The sequence below is a fragment of the Scyliorhinus torazame genome, chromosome 1 (genome assembly GCF_047496885.1).
Source record: "Scyliorhinus torazame isolate Kashiwa2021f chromosome 1, sScyTor2.1, whole genome shotgun sequence".
Lineage (NCBI taxonomy): Eukaryota > Metazoa > Chordata > Chondrichthyes > Carcharhiniformes > Scyliorhinidae > Scyliorhinus > Scyliorhinus torazame.
The window spans coordinates 22,125,016-22,147,351 of NC_092707.1; the positions used below are offsets into that span (position 1 = coordinate 22,125,016).

Below are 22,336 nucleotides of genomic sequence, written 5' to 3' on the forward strand. Positions count from 1 at the left end.
CGGGATCCCGGAGCCCGAATTCCCAGAGGCTGAAATCCCGGGCCTGAGAGAGGGCTGGGTCGAGGTCGGCGGCCATCTTGCTAAAGGTATCACGCTAGCACAGTTGCGCGAGCAGTGCGCAGAACCGGAAGTTTCGTTTGCGCATGCGCGAGATGCTGCGCATGCGCAGTCAAGAAAACGGCCATCGGTAAAGGAACAGCAATCTGAGCATGCGCAGTCGCTTCCTACATGCTACATACCGAGCGTCAGGATGTCAGAGGCCCCAGACTGCACCAATTTAAAGGGGAAACGTCCCAAATCCAATTTAAAAGGGAAACGTCCCAAATCAAAAAAACAAAAATCTGTTAAAGCTGTAAAACAACCTTCCCTCACCTGGAATGACAGCACATTGCCGCAAAATGACCCAGGAGATGAATTTGACCTCCGAAGAACCCTCCGACAAGCAGTTACCTCCGCACAAGCCGATGATTCCGACCTCGAATACTTCGATGACGATCTTTACAGTGTTTCCGGACCTCGCGAGCCCAATGATAGCTCCGTGGTCCTATACGACTATGACTCGGACGAACCTTTTGTGTTGCACATTGGCGGCCCCCACATTGAATCCGACGCAGATGCGGATTCATTTTTCGGATTTGAGGATCTTCAATCCAGCAGATATGACGTCCCAACTTATCAGTACCGGATGATGCTGCAGCCTGACATTAACAGACAGGGAGCGGTGCAAGCACACGGAGAGCGCCCCGCTGCCACACAGAGCGTGGTCCACGTCCCGCTCAACGTTCCCCACTCTATGAAAGAAGACATGCAAGACTCCAGAGCGCAGTCCTTGCATGAACAAGAAGTGACTCCAGAGTCACAAGCTTCCACAGCAAGCTCGTGGACAGCCTCCACGATAGAAGCAACGCAAGACTCCAGAGCACAGTCCTTGCACGAACAAGAAGTGACTCCAGTGTCACAAGCCTCCACAGAGAGCTCGTGGACAGCCTCCACGATAGAAGCAACGCAAGACTCCATTGTGCGGTCCTTGCAGGAACAAGACCATGAGGGTCTAGCAACCTCTCCTGACCAACCAGCGGCAGACGATGCAAGTCTGCCATGCTCACGTGAACAGCAAGAAGGCTATAACAGCCTACCATGCTCCACTACACAGCAACATGACCATGACGGTCTCTCATGCTACAATGAAGGGCACAGCGCTGAAGACTGTTCCAGCCCAACTGAAGACAAGCCAAAGGAATCGCCTCTTCCAAGCCCGAAGAAAAAAGGTTTATGCGCTGACCTTCAGGATCATTATAGCCGAACAGAGATTAATAATGCTGCACGGCCACAGAAGGGTGCTGAGGATTTGCTAAAGAAATTAATTGAATGTTTAACTTGCAAGGAGCAGACTGAGAATTGCCAGTGTTTTAGTACGGATCGAAAAAATGGACAAGACATTGATCCTCAGGTAATGGAAATAACACAACCTGAATCATATCTACAGCAGGGACAAATGTCTCCCTTCAACACAACGCCGCAAAGTCCCAACTTCGGAGACCAGCAGTTAGTCAGTAATGACTCTTCAAACCTTGAGGGGAACATTAATTGCATTGAACCTATACACACTCCACTGATAAATGAGCAGAACATTGGAGCAAGAATCCTGAGGACACCGACATCGAGTAGCCAGATAACGAATTTAAAACCCGCAGCAGTTTCAAGTGAACCAAGTGTGCTTTCCACTAATGGTGAAGATGCAGATAAGGTCGACCCGATTATCCATTGTACCACACTAACCCCAGTGATTAAGCAGTTATGTATGGGGAGTATAATGTGGGCAATTGAGAACAGTAAAAGAGAGACTGTGACCATGCCAGTCCCAGCAAAATCAGACCCAGAGACCATGAAGGCATGTACATTAGAGAAAGATACATATGAGGTACCTGAGAAGAAAAGTGAAACGGAATGTTCTTTGGAAAATAGTACAATGTCGATAGAAACATTGGATCCTATATTCGAGACCATACATATGGGAGAATTTGGGGGTAATAAACAAGGTTCTGCAATGTCTGGGGGAAGATTTAAAATTCCAAAGAAGAAAAGCCCAAATGAAGGACAACGGCAAGACAATGACAGTCCACCGACATGGTGTGCACCACCAGATGAAAACTCTGACAATTTACCCAACCCTAGTGAACAGCAAGCTGCTAATGAGGATCTATCCACGGGATGTGAGACGAGTGACGACAGCATCCCACTTCCCATGCAAAAGGTGCAAGGTGACAGACCTCGCCTAGTGCGTACCGAGGCACTCGACGATCACGGTGGGACCACTGACGACTGCGGTGGCGGCGCACCGCTTCCACCCTCGATGGCTCGACCCTCTCCACTGGTTGGTGCATTCCTGCATGTTCCGACTCCAGAAGTGCAGCTTCAGGGAATCTCGGCTGCCTCCAGTGAACCTGTTGGGACTCCGGACGGGGAGCATCGACGGAAGGCAGACCGGACTCCAGATGGGGAGCAGTCAAGAGCCGACTCTGATTCGCGCACGCCAGACCTTGCTCCGGACGGGCGATGTCGCGGCCTCGGTGATGGCACGCTCAGGGTGACGGCGGATGCCACGGCGACAGGGAATGGATCGCGTGGCAGTCCCACTGGGTCGGCAGTGGCGACCAGCACCGGCGGTCCAAGACGGACACACCAATTCGCGCCATCGCCAGACGTTGATGCGAGCAACAATTCTCTCTCCAAGGCGACATGCTTCTACGTTTCTCTGCGGAGTCGCCCTTCCGGCACAGCAGGTGGCCGGAACCAGCGTGCACGGTCTCGGCCAACTTCCACATCTGGCACAGTCATCGCCTTGCATGATATTAGTGATGGTGCTACTTCGATGGCAACGACCCATCGGCTACAAGATGCCGTCCACCACAAACATAAAAAGAAAAAAGACTCCACCTTGTTCCTGGCATGCAGGGCGGATGGATTGGTGCGTAGGCGCAATCAGCGAGCTTTGCGCCGCCTTCCACGCTCGCAACTGAACCGTACGCACACGCCAGATCCTCCACTGGTTCCCAAGGATGACTTCGTGGAGATGCCACGGATCATGCCCCTTCCATCGCCACCAGAACCAAACCACAGCCAAGGCAACACTAACAAAGATGTTGAATGTTATATTTGCACGAATGAAAAACCAAGCACTGCACGAAGTACAACAAATGGAAAAGTAGAGACTTCGGCAACAGCATCACCTCCAACAGTCCAAGGTGAACCAGTGTGACCCCAAATCTCCACAGCTGAACCGGCTTGAGGACCAGCCTATTCTTGAGGCGGTCACCCATTAGACTGGACTTATAACGCTGTCCATACGTTCAAAAAGTCAAACACTTCTGTATTATAACCTGTTGTTGTTTATTGTTCCAGATATCGTCTGACCGGACCACTGTTCAAGTTTTTTTTTTTTTTCTCGCATCCAAGTTTTGTTATGGTACAACCTTGCTAGTGTGACGCACCCAACATCGCCCCATGTAAATAGTTACGTCATATACACACGCTGTACACAACACACGCACACACTCTTAGATGCACTCACGACACGATTATATTTATAACCACGTAGGCACATATCTTTGTAAAAAGGGGGGATGTCATGATATTCAAACACACACATCATGATAGACACACCAACAGACAAATCAGAACACACAACACCACAACCAATCACAGAAAGATATAAAAGCACAAACACGACACCCGGTGGTCAGTATTAGCTGGAGAGGAGGACCAGGACAGACCTGCTACACGACACACTCAGGGAGACAGCACGTGCAGAGTATCCAGAACGAACTGTATTATAAGAGTTAAAATAAAATAGAGTTGTACCACATACAACTGTGTTGGCTCATCTGTGCACCATAGCACCCAACACCACACCGGTGAGGGCAGAGCCAGAGGCGGAGCCCACCGTGGTTACAGTACAGTACCTGGAAGCAGCTCGTATCACCACTTCCAGGTCAAAGGTTACATTAGGTGGATACAATGGTTATAGAGTCATGCATTATGGTGAATACATTCGCCACACCGATGAAGGCCAGCATGCCGTATGCCTTCTTGACCACCTTATCCACATGCGTTGCCACTTTCAGTGATGGGTGGACATGCACGCCCAGATCTCTCTGCCTGTCAGTACTCGCAAGAGCTCTATAATTACGTTCACTCAACTCATTCCTGGGATGTTGGGATTTTCCTGCGAAAAAAGGTGGAACAGGTTGAGCCTGTACCCATTGGAGCTTAGAAGAATGAGAAGTAACCTTACTGAAACATCTAAGATCTTATGGGGAAATGGACAAGGTGGATGCTGAGGGGAGAGACTGTAACTGGAGGACAGAATTTAAAAATTAGGGGTCTCTCATTTAAGACTGAGATTAGGAGAATTTCATTCTCTCAGAGGTTGCTAGTCCGTCAATACTCTCTTCTCCAGAAAGCAGTGGAGGCTGGGTCATATAATTTATTCAAGGCCGAGTTAGACAGGGTTTTGACAGACAAGGGAGTCAAAGGTTAAGGGGGGAGGGGGGGGGAGAAATGCTGATAGGAAAGTGGAGTTGAGGAGTTTAGACCACAACCTGATTATCTATGATCTTATAGAATGCTGGCACCAACTCAAAAGGCCAAATTGCCAATCCCGGCTTCTGAGTCCTATGTTCCGAGGCATCAAAAATTTCTTTTAAATGTCATTAATTGATAACTTCTCACTTTCTTAAAAAAGACTCCTTTTGACTACAGCCCAGGTGTTTCAACAGAGGAATCGATTTCCAGGTTCCTCGCCAAGCCTCATTATGTTTCCTTGACTGAGAGCCCAGACATCCATTGGAGTAATGAAACACCTGAGCCCCAGGGAAAACATTTGGGTAGAGGAGTGGGGGGGGGGGGGGGGGGGGGCGGGGGGGGGGGGGGGGGGGGGGGGCGGCTGGAGGAACTTTCTTTTTTTATGATAGCTGGGATGAAGTTGCACACCACCAAGGCGGGCCTTTTAAATAACCTTCTACATGCTTACAGCAAACAGAACTCCAGACTGAAGCCACTGCACCCTGCCTCAGCGAAAGCAAGGTTATTTCTCCAGGGTAATGTAGTGAGTGGCGGGTCATTCCAAATGATGCGTGTGAAGTAGATCCCAGTCGTTTACCACATTGTGGCCTCCCAGTGTGATCAATGGAGGAATTTCCCAATCATCCTCAATTCTGGCCAGGAAGAGTGGTGCAAGTATATGCAGCCGTATCCTGAGGTGTTGAGCGAAACCATATCTTCTGTTGAGTCTGTTACTACTTGCAGCCGACGTATTGAAGTTGCAACTAATACAGCTGGCTCTGCAATGACGTAAGTGCAGTATTAAGGTGGATTATCCTTTGGGAAAAGTTTGAGTACAATGGGCCCACAGTCTCTGGGGTTTAGTAGAATGAGAGTTGATCTCACTGGAATGTGTACAATTCTGAGAGGCCACAATAAGATAGATGACGAGAGGTTGTTCCCCCTGGCCGGGGAGTCTAGAACTAGGGGGCATTATCAGGATTAAGGGGTCGGCCATTTTGGATTGCGATGTTTATCATAGAATTTACAGTGCAGAAGGAGGCCGTTCGGCCCATCGAGTCTGCACCGGCTCTTGGAAAGAGCACCCTACCCAAGGTCCACGCCTCCACCCTATCCCCATAACCCAGCAACCCCATCCACCATTAAAGGCAATTTTGGACACTTAAGGGCAATTTTTCATGGCCAATCCACCTAACCTGCACATCTTTGGACTGTGGGAGGAAACCGGAGCACCCGGAGGAAACCCACGCACACACGGGGAGGATGTGCAGACTCCGCATAGACAGTGACCCAAGCCGGAATCGAACCTGGGACCCTGGAGCTGTGAGGCAAGTGTGCTATCCACAATGCTACCGTGCTGCCCATAAGAAATTCCTTCACGCAGAGGGTTGTAAATCTTTGGAATTCGCTGCGCCATAAATCTGTGGATGCTTAGGGATTGAGAATATTGAAGTCTGAGATTGACAAGACCTTTTGGGCAATAAGATATCAAGGATTATGGGGGATAGGGTAGGGGAGTAGAGTTGAGAAAGAAGATATGCCATGATCGTATTGAATGGCATAGCAGGCTTGAGGGGCCGAATGTTCTACTCTTGCTCTTAATTTTTTACATTCGCATTGGGATGGCGATTAGTTGCCCTGTGTCGCAGTTTGTTCCCACACCCACCCCAGCGATTCCATCCGATTGAATCTGCAAATGTTTAATTATTCTGAAACTGTGGCTTATTGAGGATGGAGGAAGCACAGTCGCGTGGAGGCAATTTGTCAAAGCAGCCCTGGGATTCTGGGAATTGTAGCTATTAAATCTTCGTTTCTGCAAGATCCCTCAGAAATAAATCAGGACAAAGAAAACCGGAATTGCTGTGGCCTTGTTCAAATCTAACAAGAGAAGAGAAGCTCCGGGCATGTTTGGCAGAGGCAACACCGTTAATCATTCTGAGTCCTTTACAATTTCGCAAATACTCTGGGAGGCGATGAGGGTGTTGTCCTAAATGTTACGCCTGTCTAAATATAAAACAGCCCTGTGCGCTGACAGAGGTTCCTCCGACACCCCTTGCGTCGATGATTTTAATGATGGATTTCGGAAATTTCAGTTGCGAGGAAAGGGTTAAGGAAAATTTACCCATTTCCTTTGGGAAAGGGAAGGGTTTGAGCTGGCCGAATTGAAGTTTTCAAAATCATGAGGGGTTCGACTGATTTGGATTCCTGCGACACCCTTCAAAATATTAGTATGTTAGTGTGGTAATACCAGGTATTGCGGTACCTGAGAGTTGGATGACCATTGGCTAGACCCAGGAGTCTACCATTGGCTGATGTACATAGCTCCGCCCTGAGAGGCGGAGTATAAGGACCGATGCCATCCCAGCAGCCTTCACTTTCTGTATCGAAGCTGCTGGGTACAGTTCTAGCAGATTAAAGCCTATTAGTTATGACTCACCTTGTCTCGAGAGTAATTGATTGCGCATCAGTCCGATAAAAAATAAAAAACATCCTTCACTCCAGACTTAATGGATTGATTTTTTAACTTCCTGGGTAGTGGGTGGCACTGCCAAGACCAGCACTGGCACTGCCAAGACCCTGACCTGCATGGCTTGTAGGTCTGGAGTCACACTTAGGCCAGGTCAGGTAAGGACGGCAGATTGCTTCTCGGCCTTTTGGCTAAGATCAAGTGTAGTATCTGATCTGGTATGTCTCTCTTGTGGGGACCATGGGTTGGATTCAATTTGGGTTTGAGTTAGTTTTTGGAGCGGGCAGGGAGCTGGATTAGGGGTTTGACCTGTCATAATATCCACTCATGTATATAATGAGATGCAGACAGGCAGTGATTGCCACACAGGATAACCAATGAACACACACGACACAGAACAACCAATCACCAGACACGACACCACCACTATAAAGCCCACAGGGCATTAAGACTCTCTCTCTCTCACAGGACACAGCTACTGAGATAGTTAGAGTGCACAAGGCCGTGAGCACCGTCTCCATGTGGTAGAGAGTTAGTCTGGTCAAGCCAGAAGGAGGTTATCAGTTAGATTAATAGAGTGTCAACTCACAGCAGATTATGTACAGCAATCAGGAAGTTCAATAAAACAGTGTTGGACCATCTCCTGTGTCGGAAGCCGGTTTCTAGTTTCACTGCATCCAGTTGCAGTCAACGTTGAACCAACTCACTTAACACACCAGGCCCCTGACCACACTGAGCCCTGGCTTTGTAACTCAGGAAAAGGAAACAAAGGTAAGGCTGGCAGATTTTCTTCTCCAAAAATGGTATTAGTGAGCCAGATGGTGTTTTATTTTTTAACAACAATTGACTTGATTCATGGTCACCGTTCCTGAGTTTTTTTTTTAATGAACTGAATTTAAATTCCACCAGCTGTCATGGTGGGCTTCGAACCGGCGGCCCCAGAGCATTCGCCTGGATCTCTGGATTAGTAGTCCAGCGACATCGCCTGCGCCGCAGTTTTACACGTTAGCTTAATTCTATAGATACCAGGCCCCATATCTGGCATCCCAAAAATTGGAAGGACCCGAAAACTGCGTCCTGCCCAGGAAACTACAATCCCCATCAGGCACTGTTCTCGGTCTCACTGTGATGGTATGTATTAGGGGTAATACGGTACACCATGAATGCCAGGAGCTATTGGAGGACAGATGCTGGGTCGCGATTGGATCTGCCGCTTACTGGGCTCCACCCAGATAGGCGGGGTATAAGAACCCGGTTTACTCCCCGCAGCTGCATTCTGTGACTGAGCTGCTGGGGAACAAGTCTGAACAAATCTACTCAATAAAGCCTCGATTGAAGTTCTCTACGTCTCGCCTCGTGTGTGATCGATGGTGCTACAATTTATTGAGCAGACTTAAAAAGGAATAGGGAGCTCCGGATCGCCCCGGAGTGCCTGCGAATCGGCACCCAAGCAGCTAACGCAACATCGGCGGTTAAACACTGGCTCGCGTGCTTTGAGGGGTACCTCCGAGCGGCCCCCGGCAGAACAACGGAAGACCAGAAGATGCAGGTGCTGCATTCCAGAGTGAGACCCGAAATCTAGCACTCATCGAGGACGCGGAAGAATTCCCAGCGGCGATCAACTTGCTGAAACAGACCTACATTAGGCCCGTCAACCAGGTCTATGCACGAGCTCGCGACGAGACGACAAATCCCCGGGGAATCGCTGGACGAATTCTTCAATGCGCTGACGATCCTGGGAAGAAACTGCGACTGCCCAGCGGTAACGGCGAATGAACATACGGACCTCCTGATCAGAGACGCTTACGTAGCAGGTTTGGCATCATCGCAAATTCGGCAGAGACTTATAGAGAAAGACTCTCTCGGACTCACAGAGGCACGGGTCCTTGCAGCCTCCCTCGACGTGGCCTCCCAAAACGCCCGCGCCTATGCCCCGGACCGCACTACAGCCCCTTGGGCTCCGTGGACCCCCGCCGCGACCGACCCTCCGGCACCCTCCACCCCTCCGCAAGCGTGCGCGGCCAGAATCCCAGGCCACCTGGGGGGGCCCCGCTGCTACTTTTGCGGGCAGCCGAAACACCCCCGCCAGCGCTGCCCGGCCCGCTCGGCCACCTGTAAAAGCTGCGGTTAAAAGGGGCACTACGCAGCAGTGTGCCAGTCCCGTGGGGTCGCCGCTATCTCCAGGGAACAAACGGGACCACAGGCTCAACCCCCCCAGCGACCCACGGGCGGCCAATGGGCGCCGCCATTTTGGACCCTGGACACCACGAGGGGGGGACGGGCGCCACCATCTTCCTACCTACGGGCTGCGTGCGATCCATGGGAGCGGCCATTTTGTCCACCCCCGGCCGCGTGCGACCCATGGGAGCGGCCATTTTGTCCACCCCCGGCAGCGTGCGATCCATGGACGCCTCCATCTTGGCTGACCGGCAAGGACCCCGGTGTGGACGGCTCCACACTGCCTGAAGACAACGATCTGATGCACCAACCACGTTTGGCATCGGTGACCCTCGCCCAGTCGCGGCCCCGGACGCTCCAGACGACAACGACAAAGGTGCTGGTGAACGGGCACAAGACGCCGTGTTTGATCGACTCGGGGAGCATGGAAATTTTTCCTGGCGCCGGGGTCCCACTCCGTTACAATCAAAGGGTTCTGCATCGCAAACCTAACGGTGCAGGGGAGAGAGTTCAAAAATTACCAGCTGTATGTCCTCCCCCATCTCTGCGTTCCCACTCTCCTGGGGTTGGACTTCCAATGCAACCTCCAGAGCTTAACATTTAAATTTGGCGGCCCTATACCCCCACTGACTATCTGCGGCCTCGCGACACTCAAGGTCGAACCGCCATCCTTGTTTGCGAACCTCACCCCGGATTGCAAACCCGTCGCCACTAGGAGCAGACGGTACAGCAACCAGGACCGGACGTTTTCAGGTCCGATGTCCAGCGGCTGCTGAAGGAAGGCATAATCCAGGCCAGCAATAGTCCCTGGAGAGCTCAGGTGGTAGTAGTGAAGACAGGGGAGAAGCAGAGGATGGTCGTAGACTACAGTCAGACCATCAACAGGTACACGCAGCTAGATGCGTACCCTCTTCCCCGCATATCCAACATGGTCAATCGGATTGCACAGTACAAGGTCTTCTCCACCGTGGACCTTAAGTCCGCCTACCACCAGCTCCCCATTCGCCTCGGTGACCGCAAGTACACTGCCTTCGAAGCAGACGGGCGGCTATACCACTTCTTAAGGGTTCCATTCGGCGTCACGAACGGAGTCTGGGTCTTCCAATGGGAGATGGACCGAATGGTTGACCAGCACGGTTTATGGGCCACGTTCCCATACCTCGACAACGTCACCATCTGCGGCCACGACCAGTAGAACCACGATGCCAACCTCCGCAAATTCCTCCAGACCGGTAACGCCCTCAACCTCACCTACAACGAGGAAAAATGCGTGTTTAGCACCGACCGTCTAGCCACCTTGGGCTACGGAGTGCGTAATGGAGTGATAGGCCCCGACCCTGAACGCATGCGCCCCCTCATGGAGTTCCCTCTTCCCCACTGTGCCAAAGCCCTGAAATGCTGCCTGGGCTTCTTTTCTTATTACGCCCAGTGGGTCCCCCAGTACGCAGACAAGGCCCGCCCACTAATCCAGTCCACTACTTTTCCCCTGTCGACAGAGGCCCGCCAGGCCTTCAGCCGCATCAAAGCGGATATCGCAAAGGCCACGATGCGCGCCATCGACGAGTCCCTCCCCTTCCAAGTTGAGAGTGACTCATCCGACGTAGCTCTGGCGGCCACTCTCAACCAAGCGGGCAGACCCGTGGCCTTTTTCTCCACGCTTCAGAAATCCGCCACTCCTCAGTAGAAAAGGAGGCCCAAGCCACAGTGGAAGCTGTGCGACATTGGAGGCATTACCTGGCCAGCAGGAGATTGACTCTCCTCACTGACCAACGGTCGGTAGCCTTCATGTTCGATAATGCACAGCAGGGCAAGATAAAAACGACAAGATCCTGCGGTGGAGGATCAAACTCTCCACCTTCAACTATGAGATCTTGTACCGTCCCGGCAAGCTGAACGAGCCGTCCGATGCCCTATCTCGCGGCACATGTGCCAACGCACAAGCGGACCGCCTCCAAGCCCTCCACGAGGACCTCTACCACCCGGGGGTCACTCGCTTCTACCACTTTATAAAGGCCCGCAACCTCCCGTACTCCGTCGAGGAGGTCCGAACAGTCACCAGGAACTGCCGAATCTGCGCAGAATGCAAACCGCATTTTTTCAGGCCAGATAGAGCGCACCTGATAAAGTCTTCCCGTCCCTTTGAACGCCTCAGACTGGATTTCAAAGGCCCCCTCCCCTCTACCGATCGCAACACGTACTTTCTTAACGTCGTTGACGAATACTCCCGTTTCCCCTTCGCCATCCCCTGCCCCGACATGACCGCGGCCACGGTCATTAAAGGCCTCTGCACCATCTGTACCCTGTTCGGTTTCCCCGCCTACATCCATAGCGATAGGGGGTCCTCCTTCATGAGTGACGAGCTGCGTCAATTCCTGCTCAGCAAGGGCATAGCCTCGAGCAGGACGACCAGCTACAACCCCCGGGGGAACGGGCAGGTAGAGAGGGAGAACGGAACGGTCTGGAAGACCGTCCTACTGGCCCTACTGTCTAGGAGTCTCCCAACTTCCCGCTGGCAGGAAGTCCTCCCGGATGCCCTTCATTCTATCCGGTCCCTGCTGTGCACCACCACGAACCAAACGCCGCACGAGCGCTTCCTTGTCTTCCCTAGGAAGTCCACTTCTGGAACGTCACTTCCGACCTGGCTGGCAGCCCCGGGGCCCATCCTGCTCCGGAAACATGTGCGGGCGCACAAATCAGACCCACTGGTGGAAAAGGTACATCTACTCCACGCCAACCCGCAGTACGCCTATGTGGCGTTCCCAGACGGCCGACAGGACACGGTCTCTCTGCGGGACCTGGCGCCCGCCAGAGCTCCCACCCCCCCCCCAACACCAATCACCACCCCCTCACTCCCGCCGGTGCACCCCACAGCCACCCCATTCCGGGGGGGATCGGTTCTCCTCCCAGGCCCGCCCAGGAGTAAGGAAACAGAGAGGGACAGCGCGATGCTCCCAGAGTCGACCGGACCCGAGCCAGCACCACGACCACCACCCGGGCTGAGACGATCGGAAAGGGCGACCAGAGCACCATCTCGACTCATTAAGTCGACTTAAGATGTATATAATTCAGTGGCCCAGTAAAGCGGCATTGTTGTAAATAGTTAGCGCTGCTAATCGGGGAAAATGTGAATAATTCAGTGGGCCAGTAAAAGCAGCATGGTTGTATATAGTTCAATGGTTAAGGCACCGACCCTGTAAACCCCGACCACCATACCACCCACCACCCCGCCGGGTTCTTTTTTAACAAGGGGAGAATGTGGTGGTATGTATTAGGGGTAATACGGTACACCATGAATGCTGAGGAGCTATTGGAGGACAGATGTTGGGTCCCGATTGGATATGCCGCCTACTGGGCTCCACCCAGATAGGCGGGGTATAAAAACCCGGTTTACTCCCCGCAGCTGCATTCTGTGACTGAGCTGCTGGGGAACGAGTCTGAACAAGTCTGCTCAATAAAGCCTCGATTGAAGTTCTCTACGTTTCGCCTCGTGTGTGATCGATGGTGCTACACACACCTGGATGGTGGTGGTGGTGGCAGCACTGATCTCCTGCAATGGTGTCCGGCCTTATTTATTCCATGTCAGGATTAAAGGCCCGGAAAGCGGCCTGGTCCATCCCTCATCCCTTCTCCAAGGTGGAGAAATCAGCCCGGCTTTAAGTTTTAATTACTTAATTAATTATGGCATTCCCCAAGACAATAAATTAGCATCTGATCATCAGGCCTCTATGCCTGATGGTCCTCCCCTGCCCCGCCACCCACCGTTACATAATCCATTCATGTCAGTGTAAGGGGCGTCAATGTGAATTACAACAGGCCTCCCAACGTCTGCACCTGGCACCAGAGGAGTTTGGTGAGTGCAGTGCTTTATAATAATAATCTTTATTATTGTCACAAGTAGGCTTACATTAACACTGCAATGAAGTTACTGTGAAAATCCCCTAGTCGCCACACTCCGGTGCCTGTTCAGGTACACAAGTAGGCTTACATTAACACTGTAATGACGTTACTGTGAAAATCCCCGAGTTGCCACATTCCGGCCCCTGTTCGGGTACACAGAGGGAGAATTCAGAATGTCCAATTCACCTCACAAGCACGTCTTTCGGGACTTGCGGGAGGAAACCGGAGCGCCCGGAGGAAACCCACGCAGGCACGGTGAGAACGTGCAGAGTCCGCACAGACAGTGACCCAAGCCGGGAATCGAACCTGGGACCCTAGCACTGTGAAGCAACAGTGCTAACCACTGTGCTTGCGGGGGGAGGGGGAAGAGGGACATGCCTGAACAATGCCCTCCCCGTCCCACTCCTCTGCCAAAAGCTAGGAGGGAAAGTGGGGGGGATCGCTATCAGGGCTGATTTGATGAGGAGAACGCAGTGCTCGAACATCTCCGGTGTGGGACAAATGTGTCCCGGCCACAACCGACCCGGCAGGCTGGACAGCCAGCCCGATGGCGGAACAGCATCCGGGATGGTTGGGTCACCCTGTTTTCAATGTCTCCTCCGCCTACTGTTTGCTCTTTGTGACCAGCTGGTCTCGGAGCGTCTGGAAGAAAATGTTATTGTCTGAACAGCACATTCCCGATTGGTGTGAGGTCAGGCGCCTGCGCGGTTTCGGGATACTGATTAGTCAGGAATCCGTGAGCCTCGGAGCGGTTTCTCAAAACGGCAGGTGGCGATTTATTTCCGGGCAGAACCAAACGAGAATGTGGCAGGTTTGTGTCATAATGATTTTAACACCTGCTTATTCCGGTAAAAACCTGAGTCACACTCAAAAAGGCTTTCTAGTGGAACATTAAACTTTTTGAAAAAAATTCCGAATAAAGGCGCAATTTAGGGTGGCCAATCCACCTAACCTGCACATCTTTGGGTTGTGGGGGGTGATACCCACGCAGACACGGGGAGAATGTGCTAACTCCACACGGACAGTGATCCGGGGTCGAACTCCGATCCTGAAATTAAACTTAAGCAAATGCTTCTGACCTGAGAGCCAATTGCTAAATGTGATATAAATACTTCCACGCTCGTTGTATTTGATTTATCCCAAACGTTAGATCAACCTCAATCTCCAATAAAGGCTGCTCTTGCAAGCCCACAAGGTTACCTTGGTAATGTCATGATATATATATATAAATATAGAAATACAAAGCCTCAAAGGCTTAAGCGTAAAAATATTCAGAATCCAGTGACAGTTTACAGAAATTGTACCTCTCTCCCTATGGTGACTTGCCCACTAAACACATCAGCTGTGGATTCAGACCCTCCAGCTTGTGACGCCTGTAGCATGCAAAAAGTTGGACAATGGAATCTGTCAGCAGGTACACAGGGAGTGATGCCCGTGGGGTCGAGGTCGCGGGGGAGGTTCGGGGCGATGCTGGATTCATTATAGCTGTGGTGAACCACTGTTATTGTAGTTCCACTGTTGTTCCACTGTCACTTACAGCGCTGTATATATTCTCTGTTACTGTTTGTTCCATTGTTACTTACTGTGTTATATATTGTTGTTCTTGCATAGATCCGCCCCATTGGGTGTTGTATGTAGTTGACTGATTGTCATGATATTCAAACACACACATCATGATAGACACACCAACAGACAAATCAGAACACACAACACCACAACCAATGACAGAAAGATATAAAAGCACAGACACAACACCCGGTGGTCAGTATTAGCTGGAGAGGAAGACCAGGACAGACCTGCTACCAGACACACTCAGAGAGACAGCACGTGCAGAGTATCCAGAACGAACTGTATTATAAGAGTTAAAATAAAATAGAGTTGTACCACATACAACTGTGTTGGCTCATCTGTGCACCAGAGCACCCAACACCACATGGTACAGGAGTGGATCGATACCTGCCGGCATACCTCAGTGTACACAGACAACCAGCAGTGCCCAGGCAAAATGATAGAGCTTCCGGTTCCGCAGCCGCTCCAGTGCCACGGCGATCTCCGCGAAAACTGGCGGCGATTCCGGCAAGTGTTCGAATTGTTCCTGGTGGCAGCTGAACTCCAAGACCTGGATGATAGCGAAAAAAAATTGAATTTCTCCTCACCATCGCCGGTGCAAGGGCAAGAGAAATATTCACAAGGTTCAGGTTCTTCAGGAGGCAGCAAAGGTACGATTACCAGGCAGTCCTGGACAAATTCTCCAAGTACTGTGAAGAAAACGCAATCCAATCGGCAAGTAAAGGTAAGAAAAGCTGCAGTACTCACCTCGTGGCTGGGATCCCGGAGCCCGAATTCCCAGAGGCCGAAATCCTGGGCCTGAGAGAGGGCTGGGTCGAGGTCGGCGGCCATCTTGCTAAAGGTATCACGCTAGCACAGTTGCGCGAGCAGTGCGCAGAACCGGAAGTTACGTTTGCGCATGCGATCTGAGCATGCACAGTCGCTTCCTACGTGCTACATACCGAGCGTCAGGATGTCAGAGGCCCCAGACTGCACCAATTTAATGGGGAAACGTCCCAAATCCAATTTAAAAGGGAAACGTCCCAAATCAAAAAAACAAAAATCTGTTAAAGCTGTAAGACAACCTTCCCTCACCTGGAATGACAGCACATTGCCGCAAATTGACCCAGGAGATGAATTTGACCTCCGAAGAGCCCTCCGACAAGCAGTTACCTACGCACAAGCCGATGATTCCGACCTCGAATACTTCGATGACTATCTTTACAGTGTTTCCGGACCTCGCGAGCCCAATGATAGCTCCGTGGTCCTATACGACTATGACTCGGACGAACCTTTTGTGTTGCACATTGGCGGCCCCCACATTGAATCCGACGCAGATGCGGATTCATTTTTCGGATTTGAGGATCTTCAATCCAGCAGATATGACGCCCCAACTTATCAGTACCGGATGATGCTGCAGCCTGACATTAACAGACAGGGAGCGCTGCAAGCACACGGAGAGCGCCCTGCTGCCACACAGAGCGTGGTCCACGTCCCGCTCAACGTTCCCGACTCTATGAAAGAAGACATGCAAGACTCCAGAGCGCAGTCCTCGCATGAACCAGAAGTGACTCCAGTGTCACAAGCCTCCACAGCAAGCTCGTGGACAGACTCCACAATTGCAGAAACGCAAGACTCCAGAGCGCGGTCCTTGCAGGGACAAGACCATGAGGGTCTAGCAACCTCTCCTGACCAACCAGCGGCAGACGATGCAAGTCTGCCATGCTCACGTGAACAGCAAGAAGGCTATAACAGCCTACCATGCTCCACTACACAGCAGCATGACCATGACGGTCTCTCATGCTACAATGAAGGGCACAGCGCTGAAGATTGTTCAAGCCCAACTGAAGACAAGCCAAAGGAATCGCCTCGTCCAAGCCCGAAGAAAAAAGGTTTATGCGCTGACCTTCAGGATCATTATAGCCGAACAGAGATTAATAATGCTGCACGGCCACAGAAGGATGCTGAGGATTTGCTAAAGAAATTAATTGAATGTTTAACTTGCAAGGAGCAGACTGAGAATTGCCAGTGTTTTAGTACGGATCGAAAAAATGGACAAGACATTGATCCTCAGGTAATGGAAATAACACAACCTGAATCATATCTACAGCAGGGACAAATGTCTCCCTTCAACACAACGCCGCAAAGTCCCAACTTCGGAGACCAGCAGTTAGTCAGTAATGAGTCCTCAAACCTTGAGGGGAACATTAATTGCATTGAACCTATACACACTCCACTGATAAATGAGCAGAACATTGGAGCAAGAATCCTGAGGACACCGACATCGAGTAGCCAGATAACGAATTTAAAACCCACAGCAGTTTCAAGTGAACCAAGTGTGCTTTCCACTAATGGTGAAGATGCAGATAAGGTCGACCCGATTATCCATTGTACCACACTAACCCCAGTGATTAAGCAGTTATGTATGGGGAGTATAATGTGGGCAATTGAGAACAGTAAAAGAGAGACTGTGACCATGCCAGTCCCAGCAAAATCAGACCCAGAGACCATGAAGGCATGTAAATTAGACAAAGATACATATGAGGTACCTGAGAAGAAAAGTGAAACGGAATGTTCTTTGGAAAATAGTACAATGTCGATAGAAACATTGGGTCCTATATTCGAGACCATACATATGGGAGAATTTGGGGGTAATAAACAAGGTTCTGCAATGTCTGGGGGAAGATTTAAAATTCCAAAGAAGAAAAGCCCAAATGAAGGACAACGGCAAGACAATGACAGTCCACCGACATGGTGTGCACCACCAGATGAAAACTCTGACAATTTACCCAACCCTAGTGAACAGCAAGCTGCTAATGAGGATCTATCCACGGGGTGTGAGACGAGTGACGACAGCATCCCACTTCCCATGCAAAAGGTGCAAGGTGACAGACCTCGCATAGTGCGTACCGAGGCACTCGACGATCACGGTGGGACCACTGACGACTGCGGTGGCGGCGCACCGCTTCCACCCTCGATGGCTCGAGCCTCTCCACTGGTTGGTGCATTCCTGCATGTTCCGACTCCAGAAGTGCAGCTTCAGGGAATCTCGGCTGCCTCCAGTGAACCTGTTGGGACTCCGGACGGGGGGCATCGACGGAAGGCAGACCGGACTCCAGATGGGGAGCAGCCAAGCGCCGACTCTGATTCGCGCACGCCAGACCTTGCTCCGGACGGGCGGTGTCGCGGCCTCGGTGATGGCACGCTCAGGTTGACAGTGGATGCCACGGCGACAGGGAATGGATCGCGTGGCAGTCCCACTGGGTCGGCAGTGGCAACCAGCACCGGCGGTCCAAGATGGACACACCAATTCGCGCCATCGCCAGACGTTGATGCGAGCAACAATTCTCTCTCCAAGGCGACATGCTTCGACGTTTCTCTGCGGAGTCGCCCTTCCGGCACAGCAGGTGGCCGGAACCAGCGTGCACGGTCTCGGCCAACTTCCACATGTGGCACAGTCATCGCCTTGCATGATATTAGTGATGGTGCTACTTCAATGGCAACGACCCATCGGCTACAAGATGCCGTCCACCACAAACATAAAAAGAAAAAAGACTCCACCTTGTTCCTGGCATGCAGGGCGGATGGATTGGTGCGTAGGCGCAATCAGCGAGCTTTGCGCCGCCTTCCACGCTCGCAACTGAACCGTACGCACACGCCGGATCCTCCACTGGTTCCCAAGGATGACTTCGTGGAGATGCCACGGATCATGCCCCTTCCATCGCCACCAGAACCAAACCACAGCCAAGGCAACACTAACAAAGATGTTGAATGTTATATTTGCACGAATGAAAAACCAAGCACTGCACGAAGTACAACAAATGGAAAAGTAGAGACTTCGGCAACAGCATCACCTCCAACAGTCCAAGGTGAACCAGTGTGACCCCAAATCTCCACAGCTGAAGCGGCTTGAGGACCAGCCCATTCTTGAGGCGGTCACCCATTAGACTGGACTTATAACGCTGTTCATACGTTCAAAAAGTCAAACACTTCTGTATTATAACCTGTTGTTGTTTATTGTTCCAGATATCGTCTGACCGGACCACTGTTCAAGTTTTTTTTTTTCTCGCATCCATGTTTTGTTATGGTACAACCTTGTTAGTGTGACGCACCCGACATCGCCCCATGTAAATAGTTACGTCATATACACACGCTGTACACAACACACGCACACACTCTTAGATGCACTCACGACACGATTATATTTATAACCACGTAGGCACATATCTTTGTAAAAAGGGGGGATGTCATGATATTCAAACACACACATCATGATAGACACACCAACAGACAAATCAGAACACACAACACCACAACCAATGACAGAAAGATATAAAAGCACAGACACGACACCCGGTGGTCAGTATTAGCTGGAGAGGAAGACCAGGACAGACCTGCTACCAGACTCACTCAGGGAGACAGCACGTGCAGAGTATCCAGAACGAACTGTATTATAAGAGTTAAAATAAAATAGAGTTGTACCACATACAACTGTGTTGGCTCATCTGTGCACCAGAGCACCCAACACCACACTGATCTGTAGCCCTGTCTCCAGTCTGGGTTCAGCAGCAGACAGGCTACATCTTAGAGTATTAAAACCATTACTTTGTTCTCTACAACTTGCCTCATGTGTAATTGATGGTGCTTCAATAGCCAAATCCAGGGAAGCCTGGAAACGTATTTGCTCTAACATAGCTAACCTACACAAATTCTGATTGAACGGACTGCTGGTGGCTGGTCATTTAAACGGAGGGGGATTGGGGCGAAAGAGAAGGGAGGAGAGATGATGACATAACGGTAATGTCACTGGACTAGTAACCTGGAGGCTCGGTCTAATATTCTGAGGACATGGTTTCAAATCCCACCATGGCAGCTGGTGGAATTCAAATTCAGTTTCTAAAATCTGGAATGTAAAGCTAGTCTCTGTAATGTTGACTAAATGAGAGCTATTATTAATTGTTGTGTTGGCGACCATAAAACTAACATGGATTGTTGCAAAAATAATTGGGGGTTCGCGAATGTCCTTCAGGGAAGGAAATCTGCCATCCTGACCTAGTCTGGCCTACATGCGGCTGACTTTGAACTGGCCTGGCAAGCCACTCGGTCACGGGCAATTAGGGATAGGCAACTAATTATCATAGATATCATATCATAGAATTTACAGTGCAGGAGGAGGCCATTCGGCCCATCGAGTCTGCACCAGCTCTTGGAAAGAGCACCCTACCCAAGGTCAACACCTCCACCCTATCCCCATAACCCAGTAACCCCACCCAACATGAAGGGCAATTTTGGACACTAAGGGCAATTTATCATGGCCAATCCACCTAACCTGCACATCTTTGGACTGTGGGAGGAAACCGGAGCACCCGGAGGAAACCCACGCACACACGGGGAGGATGTGCAGACTCCGCACAGACAGTGACCCAAGCCGGAATCGAACCTGGGACCCTGGAGCTGTGAAGCAATTGTGATATCCACAATGCTACCGTGCTGCCCCTTGCAAGCGATGCCCACATTTCACGAATGAATAATGAAAAAACAGTGATGCTCCATTTCTTCCTCGAGGCGGGCAATGGTCAAAGGCCAGGCTTTTCTCTCAGGTAAAAGCTCCCACAGCGTCATCCTACATTTATCCCTCACCGGACATCATGGACCAACAGATTATGTCAGATTGTTATTTGTGGGAGCTTGCTGCGCACAGATCAGCTGCTGTGTTTTCAATATTATAAGAGTGACGACACTTCGGAACAGCTAACTGGTTTGTAAAGCACCTTGCGACATCTGAAGAATGTGAAGGTCATTCTTCCTTTTCCGCCTTTGTGAGCAGGGCTGCCACAGGTTACGGAGATGGGGCGGGGGCTGCCAGGCCTTGAAAGAAAGAGTTTAAAGATGAGTAGTTTAGGGTGGGAGGCGGAAGCCATTGCAGGTCAGAAAGGTGACCGGTTTCAATAGTAGAGCTTTCAATGATCTTGTGCATCATGGAAGGGTGGCCAGGCGGTGATTTGTTTTTTACCCAGGTAAATTCCGACAAGATCATTTTTTTCCACAAGTGGTTCCTCTCTGTTGCTCTTCAAGGGCAATGTTTTTGCCAAACAGCAAGTCCATTATGCCGTACACGAGCCAAAGTGCGTTCGAAATTCCTTTGTACGGGGGCTGGTTTAGCACAGGGCTAATTCGCTGGCTTTGAAAGCAGACCAAGGCAGGCCAGCAGCATGGTTCAATTCCCATACCAGCCTCCCTGAACAGGCGCTGGAATGTGGCGACTAGGGGCTTTTCATAATGTGGTAGTTACCACTGTTGTATTGTATATACCGCATACGAGGGGTATTACGGTAAGGCCCCTGTACTACAGGTACGGGGGTAGATCCCTGCCTGCTGGCTCCGCCCAGTAGGCGGAGTATAAATGTGAGGGCTCTCCGAGCTGCAGCCATTTCGGCGGCAGCTGCGGGAGTCTACATATCTCTGCGTAATAAAGCCTTGATTACACTCTACTCTCGTCTCGTCGTAATTGTTAGTGCATCACACAGTAACTTCATTTGAAGCCTACTTGTGACAATAAGCGATTTTCATTTCATTCCCAGCGTGTCCTCGGAAGTCCCTGATTAGCCACTCGGAGCATTCTGATAGAGTGGCTCTTCAGGGTACTGAGAGGCACACCAATAGGGCAGCAAAAATCTGTCCCAGTGAGTAACCATTTGGGGGGGGAAAAAAAGTCGCGGCCGCAGCCAGGACATGCACTAGAACATTCCGGCAAGTCGGAAGATGGTAGCGGCATGGGCGAGGGATTCAGCAGCAGATGACCTGAAACAGGGGCACAAGCGGGCAAGAAGATTCGCAACTAGATTGTCTTTGTGAGCGAGAGGATCTAGGGTGGGATTTTCCAGCACTTCCTGGCAGCAGGATCTTCCAGCCCCGCCGAAGGCAGCTTCCCCCCTCTCACGGTGGGTTCCCCACCAGCAGGACGAGCAAGCCATACAAAACGGGATCGACCTCGGCAGAACCCAAGGGGGGTGGGGGCTGGTAAATCCTGGCGGGTGGGTCAGAAGCTGAGGTTGAGGAGGGTGGGAGGTAGAAGGCCTGAAAGTGCACCAGGTTCGCATTTTTTAAATAACTATTTAAATACGCATTTTCCCCATCCGGGCCGGAGAATCGCCGCAGAATTCCGCCCCAGACATGGTGACTACGCCGGCGGGGCCCAGAAACCCATTGGTGCCCCAGGGTGGTTTGGGACAGGGCAGGGCCCTGCCTCTGCCAACATGGCACTGCCAGGTGCCAAGGAGCAAGGCCTGAAAGGGTGCTTGGCCATGATGGGGGGGGGGGGGGGGTGGGTGGGGGGTGGGGGGGCGATGGGGGGAATTGAGGTGGGTGGTCTGAGGGGGGGGCCATGGAGGGGGGGGCCTCAACGGGGAGAGGGAGGCCTGAAAGACAGAGGTCCTTCAGTGACCCCATCGCAGGGTCTGGGTCACTTAGGGGAGGAGGGTGGGGGGGCTGATGCCTGCGAGTGGTGGGAGGAAGGTCACTGCCAGCGAGTAGGAAGAGGGAGCCCGGGGGCGGCTGTAGGGTTGTCTGGAGATTGGACCCCCCTTTAAAAACGGCACCCTGATCTGCGAGGACCCGGCGTGGCCGCTGTCTTTGGGTCCTGCACATCTCTTTCCTGGCGGAAATCTCCCCAATCTCTGAAAA

The 22,336-nt window shown here is 51.4% G+C and overlaps 1 protein-coding gene and 1 non-coding gene across 2 annotated transcripts in view; one reads left to right on the forward strand and one right to left on the reverse strand.

Moving 5' to 3' along the window:
* Window positions 1–22,336, reverse strand: part of wscd2 (WSC domain containing 2) — a 351,702-nt gene that overhangs the window by 47,990 nt on the left and 281,376 nt on the right. The gene's annotated exons all lie outside the window — the stretch shown is intronic.
* LOC140430885 (U2 spliceosomal RNA) lies at window positions 7,202–7,384 on the forward strand. Its single transcript, XR_011949576.1, has one exon. It is a non-coding gene; the product is annotated as a U2 spliceosomal RNA (small nuclear RNA).